Source organism: Schistocerca piceifrons, chromosome 3, assembly GCF_021461385.2.
Source record: "Schistocerca piceifrons isolate TAMUIC-IGC-003096 chromosome 3, iqSchPice1.1, whole genome shotgun sequence".
Lineage (NCBI taxonomy): Eukaryota > Metazoa > Arthropoda > Insecta > Orthoptera > Acrididae > Schistocerca > Schistocerca piceifrons.
In genome coordinates, this window is record NC_060140.1 from 589153266 (window position 1) to 589165363 (window position 12098).

The window sequence follows — 12098 nt, forward strand, 5'->3', positions numbered from 1 at the left end:
CCTGACGTACCGCACGCCTGATTTGGCACTGCTTGTGGGAGCCAACTGTTATCTGGCACGGGGGATATAGCGCCGACGATAGTTTCTGTTTATCCCATTTGACAGAGAACTCCCGTAAAAAAAAGAATGATCAGCCCAGTCAAACGCCTGGCTAAAGTCTAATGATACGAACGGAGCAGGAAAATGTTCAGCTCGAGCGAGGGCTTTCAAGTCCCTGTAGTGGCTTAGGGCTGTCCGAATGCAGTACGCGCCATCTAACGACGCTTGATCGTGGGACACGACACGACGGGACGTCCTCTTAGGTCGTGCTGCCAAAAGTCGTGTAAAGATGTTTATATCTCCATTTAGCAGGGTCAAGGTGCGATAGCCTCTTATGTGCAGACCCGGGGAGATTTGTGAATAGGTATAACGAGCCCCTCTAGAAGGGCAGCAGGGACAGTCATCGGGGGGAATCAGTTGTCTGCAGATAAAAGTCAGCATGGGTGCTAAGAGATGTTGGGACACACGATAAAATTCGAGGTGGATGGCGGCAAGACCAGAAGACTTGTTAGCAGCTTCCGTTTCGATAGCATTCAGGACTTCGTCATCTATTACTAGGACCTCCAATGCCAATGTTGCGTTCTCTGGTACCGTGGCGAACGTGAGCCGAGTAATTCCTTCAACGACAGACGATGAATGGGGCTAGTTATCGCACAACCTAGCGTAATAGGAGTGAAGGGTACGTCCAATGCAGCTTGGCTCTCGTATTGCCTACCTTCGTCATTGATGATGGTTCGAATCAGTGCCCAGCGCCGTCGTCGTCGTCTGTCTGCTAGACGATGGGACATCGACAGAGCTTCCAAAGTCATATTGTCACAAGTGCGGATCCACACCACTGTCCCTTCAGGATGGTGGCATGTAAGGACAATGATCTGTGATTAGCCGCGATTCACTATTATACATTGTACACACATTGTAGAGCGGTCCTCAGCACTTGATAATAAATATTCTGGGACTCCCTCCTCCAAGCTGCCCAGCTTCTCCCATTCACCATCACGGCTTGATGGAGGGCAAGATTTTCACGGGATAGCAGCCACCACAACGTAGATGGGTAAGCACCACAGTGGCGGCGGCATGGAGTGAAATCGATAAGTTTCCGACAATCGGGAGACGCCTGTAGGGCTACATCAGCTTCCAGACACCCCCTTCCCCTTCCAAGCCAGTCGAGTGTGACTGTGCAAACATAAGCCAAAGCCGGCCGAAGTGGCCGAGCGGTTCTAGGCGCTTTAGTCTGGAACCGCGCGACCGCTACAGTCGCAGGTTCGAATCCTGCCTCGAGCATGGATGTATGTGATGTCCTTAGGTTAGTTAGGTTTAAGTAGTTCTAAGTTGTAGGGGACTGATGACCTCAGATGATATGTCCCATAGTGCTCAGAGCCAAATGACCGAAAAGAGCGACAGCCATCTCAGCCAGTCGGGTACATTCCACCAACGAGCGCAAGATATAAAGCAATCAAGGCTACTGGAAGCGGTGTAATTGTGAAACTGGGACGTTCACCAGGAATGTGTTCCCACGTGTGCACAAGTTTGAGACGGTCGTCGATCGTGTCAAGCTCTGCACAATGCGAAACAGGTGGTAGCTGATGTTTAGGGTGGAGGGCGAAATTAACATCACCAACGAGCGCCAATGCATTTTGCTTCCGCAGGGAAAGAGGTAAGACTACCTACGCAAACTAAGCAGAGTGTTCGCTTCGCCTCTCGTATCCTGAATGAGGGTAACTGTTAACAATTCGGACACTGAAGAGTTTGAGAGCCATGCACCTCGCGTCAGGAAGATATTGGACGTCTTCGACGGGTAGCAGCCGTTCGTGGATAAGGACCGCTACCGACATCTGTCACGTACGTGACGAAAGGGATGTATTCGAAGCGGCCACTGCGATCAGATAGCCGGGAGCACAAGGATGAAACGTGCCCTCGCACGGTATTCGTAGGCCGTTCAGATTCCTTCTGTAGGTCATCCGCCGAAGAAGCAGAAGCAACAGCAGTTCGTTGTCCAGACGTAGAATCATTAGGAGGCGCCACAAGCCGGCGACCTCCACAGGCGGCTTGTCAACAGAGGGAGCAGACGGTAGACAAGAAGGAGTCAAAGACTCCAGAGGACAAGCCATTGACGTAATCTGGGAACGAGTCACGCTCAACAACACGTCTTCCGAGATCGATGCGACTTCCGACGTCGGTTCGCCATACCATGTGGCCATCCGGAGGAAAAAATCGGCAGATGGAGTACGACTGCGTTTCTTGCACTTCCTCAGATACTTCTGCTTCCGAAAGTGTTGTTCCACACTGGAGTGCGATCGGCCATCATCCGACGCCGCCCCATTCGGAAGGGAGGCACAGGTTGGTACGACGCCCGAGTCGGCGTCCATCGCAAATGTAACGTCGATTCTCTGGTTCAGACACTCGTCCGAGGGCGTCGGTTCTGCCGGATATGATAGAAAGGGAGTCTGAAGACTCGCTGCCCCGCCAGTGTACCACAACTACAGCACATCGTAATGAATCTGCGCCGGTGCATCTAACATTTGCGCAACGGCGGCGTAAGTAATAGGCAGTACTGTAGGTGTCACGGGTGGTGCGAAATCTCTTACTAGCATAGAAATCAGGCGTCTTCGGAGGCAATCCGACCGGATTTGGCCCTCCTGGCCACAGACCACACGAGTTCGCAGCTCAGCGTCGTACATTAAGATCGCCCGCACGTCGCTAGTCATCAAATCAGAAGGCACTTGCTTCGTCAGCTCAAGTTTGATCTGATGCACGCCATTTAAAACGTGGTAGGCCTCAAAGGTCAGTAATTTTTCTGTGACGCGACTGATGAACTTTCTTTAAGGTCGAAAGGCAGATCTGACTACGCCCTATGGTACTTCAAAAGGGAGTTCAAAAACACGCAGGTTGCGGAGGCCAGACCCCTCGTGATCAACCTAAACCGCTCCAACATAGTCTTGGTGCATCAGTCACTGGGTGACACATCAGCGTAAATTCTTCGGTCTGCTTTTTCACGTACACTATGCTGCTAGTGATGGAGAAGTGAATTCCTACAACATCTTGAGGTGTGAGATAAAGTTCGTCACGTATAAATTGTTCCACTTCATGCGCTCGAGGTCGTATAAGTTCCACTTGAAAAGAGATTTTTATAGTTACACGGCGGAAAGATAACGCCATTGTAGGTCAGAATGTGAAGAAAGATGGAGTCTTGGCATCAAACGCTAACGTGTAAGAAAAAAAAAAAAAAAAAAAAAAAAAGCCTTTGGAGCACTGCTCCGAGCACGTCACGGTTATGGGCCGACAGGCGGTTGTGAACTTCCAAAGTATTATTGACCACACAAAACACATAAACACACGTAAAACTTTCAAACTCGATTTTCTCCAGTACGGTTGAGAGTTCCGTCTTCCTGTTTACATTTACTGAAGCCGTAGTAGTGCCCTATACATCTGCCAGTATGAATCAGACCGGTGGAAGAAAGTTCGTATGATCTCCTTGGCAGCTTGCATTTACATGGAATATCTTGTCCAGTGCCAAGTACCAATCTGGCAGACAGGATGCGACTGTTTGCTGATAATGTGGTGTACAGGAAGGAGTAGTTCTTGAGTGACTATAAGGGTATACAAATTGACTTAGAAAGGATTCTTAGTTGGTGTGGTAAATGGAAGCTTCTGTATATGTAGAAAAATATCAGTAGAAAAAACGAACCTATGATTTTCGAATACTGCATTAGTAGAGTGCTGTTTGACAAAGTCAAGTCGATTAATAGTTAGGCGTAACATCACAAAGCGATATGAAGTGGAAGTAACATGTAAGAACAGTTGTATGGAAGGTGAATTGTCGAATTCGGTTTATTGGAAGAGTCATTGGAGAGTGTCATTTATCTGTAAAGGAGGCCGCGTATAGGACACCAGTGCGGCCCACGCATGAGTAGTGCCCGCTGCGTGGGTTCCACAACAGGTCAGATTAAAGACATCGGAACAGTTTAAGGCCAGCTGCTATATTTGTTACCGTTGGGTTCAAATAACACAAAAGTATGGCGGAGATGCTTTGTAAACTCAAATGGGAGTCGCTGGAGGGAAGGCGAGAGCCTTTTCGAGGATCGATACTGAGAAAATTTGGAGACTCGGCAATTGAAGCTGAATCCGCAACAATATTCTACTACCGCCAACATGAATTTTGCGTAAGGACCATGATATAAGAGAAGCTGTTTTCCCTCATTCCAGTTGCGAAAGATGTTGTTGTTGTTGTGGTCTTCAGTCCTGAGACTGGTTTGATGCAGCTCTCCATGCTACTCTATCCTGTGCAAAATTCTTCATCTCCCAGTACCTACTGCAACCTACATCCTTCTGAATCTGCTTAGTGTATTCGTCTCTTGGTCTTCCTCTACGACTTTTACCCTCCACGCTGCCCTCCAATACTAAATTTGTGATCCCTTGATGCCTCAAAACATGTCCTACCAACCGATCCCTCCTTCTAGTCAAGTTGTGCCACAAACATCTCTTCTCACCAATCCTATTCAGTACCTCCTCATTAGTTATGTGATCTACCCATCTAATCTTCAGCATTCTTCTGTAGCACCACATTTCGAAAGCTTCTATTCTCTTCTTGTCCAAACTATTTACCGTCCATGTTTCACTTCCACACAGGGCTACTCTCCATACAAATACTTTCAGCACTTCCTGACACTTAAATCTATACTCGATGTTAACAGATTTCTCTTCTTCAGAAACGCTTTCCTTGCCATTGCCAGTCTACATTTTATATCCTCTCTACTTCGACCATCATCAGTTATTTTACTCCCTAAATAGCAAAACTCCTTTACTACTTTAAGTGTCTCATTTCTTAATCTAATCCCCTCAGCATCACCCGATTTAATTTGACTACATTCCATTATCCTTGTTTTGCTTTTGTTGATGTTCATCTTATATCCTCCTTTCAAGACACTGTTCATTCCGTTCAACTGCTCTTCCAAGTCCTTTGCTGTCTCTGGCAGAATTACAATGTCATCGGCGAACCTCAAAGATTTTACTTCTTCTCCATGAATTTTAATACCTACTCCGAATTTTTCTTTTGTTTCCTTTACTGCTTGCTCAATATACAGATTGAATAACATCCGGGAGAGGCTACAACCCTGTCTCACTCTTTTCCCAACCACTGCTTCCCTTTCATGCCCCTCGACTCTTATAACTGCCATCTGGTTTCTGTACAAATTGTAAATAGCCTTTCGCTCCCTGTATTTTACCCCTGCCACCTTCAGAATTTGAAAGAGAGTATTCCAGTTAACATTGTCAAAAGCTTTCTCTAAGTCTACAAATGCCAGAAACGTAGGTTTGCCTTTCCTTAATTTTTCTTCTATGGTAAGTCGTAAGGTTAGTATTGCCTCAGGTGTCCCAACATTTCTACGGAATCCAAACTGATCTTCCCGGAGATCCGCTTCTACCAGTTTTTCCATTCGTCTGTAAAGAATTCGCGTTAGTATTTTGCAGCTGTGACTTATTAAACTGATAGTTCGGTAATTTTCACATCTGTCAACACCTGCTTTCTTTGGGATTGGAATTATTATATTCTTCTTGAAGTCTGAGGGTATTTCGCCTGTCTCATACATCTTGCTCACCAGATAGTAGAGTTTTGTCATGACTGGGACTCCCAAGGCCATCAGTAGTTCTAATGGAATGTTGTCTACTCCCGGGGCCTTGTTTCGACTCTGGTCTTTCAGTGCTCTGTCAATCTCTTCACGCAGTATCTTATCTCCCATTTCGTCTTCATCTACATCCTCTTCCATTTCCATAATATTGTCCTCAAGTACATCGCCCTTGTATAAACCCTCTATACACTCCTTCCATCTTTCTGCCTTCCCTTCTTTGCTTAGAACTGGGTTGCCATCTGAGCTCTTGATATTCGTACAAGTGGTTCTCTTCTCTCCAACGGTCTCTTTAATTTTCCTGTAGGCAGTATCTATCTTACCCCTAGTGAGACAAGCCTCTACATCCTTACATTTGTCCTCTAGCCAGCCCTGCTTAGCTATTTTGCACTTCCTGTCGATCTCATTTTTGAGACGTTTGTATTCCTTTTTGCTTGCTTCATTTACTGCATTTTTGTATTTTCTCCTTTCATCAGTTAAATTCAATATTTCTTCTGTTACCCAAGGATTTCTATTAGCCCTCGACTTTTTACCTACTTGATCGTCTGCTACCTTCACTACTTCATCCCTCAGAGCTACCCATTCTTCTTCTACTGTATTTCTTTCTCCCATTCCTGTCAATTGTGACCTAATGCTCTCCCTCAAACTCTCTACAACCTCTGGTTCTTTCAGTTTATCCAGGTCCCATCTCCTTAAATTCCCACCTTTTTGCAGTTTCTTCAGTTTCAATCTGCAGTTCATAACCAATAGATTGTGGTCAGAATCCACATCTGCCCCTGGAAATGTCTTACAATTTAAAACCTGGTTCCCAAGTCTCTGTCTTACCATTATATAATCTATCTGATATCTTTTAGTATCTCCAGGATTATTCCAGGTATACAACCTTCTATTATGATTCTTCAACCAAGTGTTAGCTATGATTAAGTTATGCTCTGTGCAAAATTCTACAAGGCGGCTTCCTCTTTCATTTCTTCCCCCCAATCCATATTCACCTACTATGTTTCCTTCTCTCCCTTTTCCTACTGACGGATTCCAGTCACCCATGACTATTAAATTTTCGTCTCCCTTCACTACCTGAATAATTTCTTTCATCTCGTCATACATTTCATCAATTTCTTCATCATCTGCAGAGCTAGTTGGCATATAGACTTGTACTACTGTAGTAGGCATGGGCTTTGTGTCTATCTTGGCCACAATAATGCGTTCACTATGCTGTTTGTAGTAGCTTACCCGCACTCCTATTTTTTATTCATTATTATACCTACTCCTGCGTTACCCCTATTTGATTTTGTATTTATAACCCTGTAATCACCTGACCAAAAGTCTTGTTCCTCCTGCCACCGAACTTCACTAATTCCCACTATATCTAACTTTAACCTATCCATGTCCCTTTTTAAATTTCCTAATCTACCTGCCCGATTAAGGGATCTGACATTCCACTCTCCGATCCGTAGAACACCAGTTTTCTTTCTCCTGATAACGACGTCCTCTTGAGTAGTTCCCGCCCGGAGATCCGAATGGGGGACTATTTTACCTCCGGAATATTTTACCCAAGAGGACGCCATCATCATTTAATCATACAGTAAAGCTGCATGTCCTCGGGAAAAATTACGGCTGTAGTTTCCCCTTGCTTTCAGCCGTTCGCAGTACCAGAATAGCAAGGCCGTTTTGGTTAATGTTACAAGGCCACATCAGTCAATCATCCAGACTGTTGCCCCTGCAACTACTGAAAAGGCTGCTGACCCTCCTCAGGAACCACACGTTTGTCTGGCCTCTCAACAGATACCGCTCCGTTGTGGTTGCACCTACGTTACGGCCATCTGTATCGCTGAGGCACACAAGCCTCCCCACCAACGGCAAGGTCCATGGTTCATGGGGGGGTTGCGAAAGATATAGAAAAGGAAATGACTATTAGTGATACATGGTACCCTCCGCCACACACCGTAGTGAGGCTTGTGGATTATTTATGTAGCTGTGCCCCTGCTACAACCTAGGTATTGTTCACGAAAAGCAGCAAAGTAATGCTTTAACATTGTTGATATGTATTTGTAACGAAAATTTTGCTGATTTAAGAATTAATTTATTGCTTTCTGCATGAAGAACATACGTAAAAACTACTGAAGACTGGCAAATTGTCTGGAGATCTTCCGCCTAAGATTATTTGACGGTTTTTCTGATGCTGCGCCAGCACGAGTGGCAGGCATTGTCAACGCTTCACCCACGAATGTCGTTGGTGGAGCTGGACCTAGAATCTCGTCCACCACCAGCAGGAGGGTGTATCTTTGACAATGACAACCACACGCACTGGCGAAACGTCAGTAAAATAATCACTGATAATCTGTCAACAAATCTCCACCAATGCTTTATTATATTGCAGACAGGTTTCCCGAAGCCTCTACTCGATAGTGTTGAAGTCTTTCTCTTCACACTTATTTCTCCTCTGGCAGTTTTACTTATTGCAGGAAAAGTTGTATTTCACCATGCATCAGTCCACGTTAAACTGAAACGATATCCTTTAACAGGCTTGATAAATCATTTCAAAGACGTCAGGCGACCAAGTGCATACACTCTCAAGCAGGACATTACACATTAAAACACCGAGGAGTTTACACAAACTCTCTGCTTTATGACAGCTTTATCTTTATCTTAGTCCGTACGAGTCCTGAAAGGTACTCTTTCAGCTAATACTCCAAGATGGAAAATCACAACTCAGTCCTTGAATATTCGCTAAGAGCTTCGTGTAGTCGCTGTGGTCTCCAGTCCGAACACTGATTTGAAACAGCTCGCCATTCTAGTCTATCATGTGCGAGCATCTTCAGCCCCGCATTATTGCTGCAACCTACATCCATCTGAACTTGCTTATTGCTTTCGTCCACGTTCACTTCCGTAAAGCTAATACTCCGGACAAATACTTCCCGCATATACTTCTTAATTCTCAAATACGTCTTCGTTTTTAACCATTACTCTTTTCCACAAAGTTTTTTTCTTGACATTGCCTTTCTACTTCAGCTAATTTTTAACTTCATTCCCTTGATTTTATATATTTTTACCTCAATAGATAGACTGAATATCGTCGGTGATAGGCTACAACCCCGACTCATTACGTTTTAAAACTCTGCTTCCCCTTCGTACGGCCTTCGACTCTTAAGCTATAGTATGGCTCTTGTACAAATTGTAAAAAGAGGTTTTCTTTATTTATAGACGCAATCACATTCTTATACACAGTCAAAACCGGTTTGGCCATACAATGACCATCTTCAGATTCTAAAGGCGGCATACATCGAACACAGGTTAATGCGTTGTCAATCTGAGTATGATACCGCATCATGATGTAACAGAAAAAAACATACTGCGTTTAGACTCAGAAGAAGCCCATAGTAACCGCTGCCGAAAATTCAAATTTTTCAAATGGCTCTGAGCACTATGGGACTTAACTGCTGAGGTCATCAGTCCCCTAGAACTTAGAACTACTTAAACCTAACTAACCTTAGGACATCACACACATCCATGTCAGAGGCAGTATTCGAACTTGCGACCGTAGCGGTCGCGCGGCTCTAGACTGAAGCGCCTAGAACCGCTCGGCCACTCCGGCTGGCAAAGAGAGTTCATCCTGCTTCTTCAGATATGTTGACGATACGATTTCAGTCTGGCTGCATATTACTAAGGCGATGCAGCAGTTTATCGACCATACGAAAGGTATACTTCTGAACTTAAGATTTAGGGCAGGAACTGAGAATGTCGGGAAATTCTTTCTCACGTTTATTGATCGATCGGAAAGCAGATGGACCATTCTGTTTATTAAATGGTGGTTTCTCTAGTAGAGCTTTTGACATTAGGACGCCGTACCATACTCAGAAAACTCTTACGTCAACTAGCTGGAATTGGATTTCACCAAAGAAGCAGGGCGACGCAGTGTAGTTGCTTCTATTGCCCTTATTTATTTAATAGCAACAGTTTATCATTTCCGGACTGAGATTTTTACTCTGCAGCGGAATGTGCGCAGATATAAAACTTCCTGGCAGATTAAAACTGTGTGCCGGACCGAGACTCGAACTCATCTGTGTCTCTCGCACAATATCATTTTCACAAAGTGCAATTCAATAACATACAAAGTTGACATAGGTTAACAACTATAAGCGAACAAATGTTCCAAACCGTACTTATATGCTGGTTTCAGTAACGCTACATGGTTTCAATAATGCTAAACTCTATATATTTACCTATCACAAAAATTAACTAGGATCATTCGGTTACCATGTTTTAATTTTGTCAGAGATTTCAGTACATTATGGATCCTCTGTAAAATATCTGCTTTTATTCCGATACTGCACTTTTGCAATCATATGCAGCAAAAATGGTGCACGAATTGTTTTATTTGAAATGAGAACGACCTAACTTCCCCATTACAGCTGATAATCATCACATATGCTCTTTGTGGTTCAGAAGTTCCTTCCAAGCTTCGCAGTTTTTCCGTAAACATTTATTTATGCAGATCTCAGTCTGCTTTCGGATTTATCATCTGTTAAAGTTTAGATCACATCTTACCTCACTCTGATGTTAATTTTGTCTGACATTACCTGACCACAGTGCTTCGTATACTGACTCTTAAATGAAATCAATGTTGGGAAAGTCGGGATAAAGCACAGACTCACACCGCATGCTCGCTGGTTAAGTGCATCCGACCACCTGCATTATAGAAGTTAGCTACGAGGCAATGAGCGGTGCAAACGTGCTGAAGGTAACTTTTTCCTTGTTACCAATGTAATTCAGGGGCTTATGGGATACAGAAACGTTTCAAAATTACTGGCAGCGTTAATACTGGGGTAAAGGCCAAATGACTACTTTTTTTGTTTATGAACCAAACAGGGTACCTAACGTAGTTATTTAACTTTAAACACTGCTTTTACTAGAACTAAGCCACGTAATATCCCGATCTGAAGTGTGGGAGGACCGTTGATGTCAGCCGGTACGCTTCGTTTGGTAATGGTCAGAAATAGTCCGCCAGAAGTTAACCGTCGAATATGGGTCAAACACTGTAAGTCGATGCTTTTATTGACCATCGGCATCAGGCACTGTAGTGTCAGACCAATTCAGCAAATGTCGTAAATCTGATTACGGAGAGATATTGTAATTACGCCATAGTAAAACAGGATTTTTGGCGAAATTTTGAATGATGGGCTCACGTGATAAAATGAACTATGTATTGTTGAGATGTATTTAACTGTGTGTGTGTCTGTGTGTGTGTGTGTGTGTGTGTGTGTGTGTGTGTGTGTGTGTGTGTGTTTCAAACAACGGGAGATGAATCATGATCTATCATTGTTATATTTGCCTGCATAACCAGGTTATAATCATGCGTAACTACTCAGCGCATACAATGAAACTGGTTGACTAGATAACTTGAAAAGAGAAATCGATCCGCTTAAGTTAGATGTAAAGGGAATTAATGGAATACGATTGTAGGAGGAACAGAGTAAAGTTATTAATACAAAAATAAAATATGGTAGTGCAGGAGTATGCCTCATAACGAAGAAGAAAGTAGGAATGTGGGTCAACTACTATTACGAGCAGTATGACAAATGGATTTCCCTACAACTAGCCAAGACAGAAAAACAGGACCCATTTCAGTAGTACAAATTTGCTAACGTATTAGAGAGATGAGGAACTGAGCGAAAATAAATAAGTTGTTGGATTACATAAATAGTCAGTGCTTTAAGGGAGATGAAAATTTAGGTGTGATGGCGAAACGTAATTTGATAGTGCCAAAAGAAAGTTAAGGAAAATAATAGAGAAGTGTAGCAAAGAGAATTACACCAAACTGTTCTCGGACTGAAGACTACGTCAGCAACAACATTATCTTATTAATTATCTTGTTTCTTTATCAATGCTGCTAGGTTTCTTATTTGAAACCGATAATTTATTATTAGGAAGCACCATTTTGTCTCGCCTCTCATCTCTCTCACTTATTATCTTGATCATTCTTCTTTTCTACACTGATTTCTTTCCTTGTGGATGTTGGCAAGGGGACATACCTCATAAACACTCATAAATTTTCTCAATTTATTGGGTCTAAAAACAGAAATAATAGTCAAGCACAGCTTGTAATTAACCGGTCAAGTGCATAAACACAAATATATGAAAACCTTCCTTCATGTAGAAGAAGACATGAAGGCCAATGAACTCCGAGGATACACTTGTAACCTAATCGGGCAAAAGTTCTTTTCTTATGAATTAATATTTCTGTAGCCTACGAAATGATTAAGCCGTTTTCACCATTGTTCCACAGTCTACTACCCAGCCAGCAATGCTTAAAGTCTTTCTTACTGCATGTACCGTCATCTATCTGTCCTTTGCAAAAGAAAATGTGAAAATATTAAGCAATGTGCGACTGAGTGAACAAGTTTAATTGGCATCCGGAAGCGAGTTTGAAAGAAACTTAAT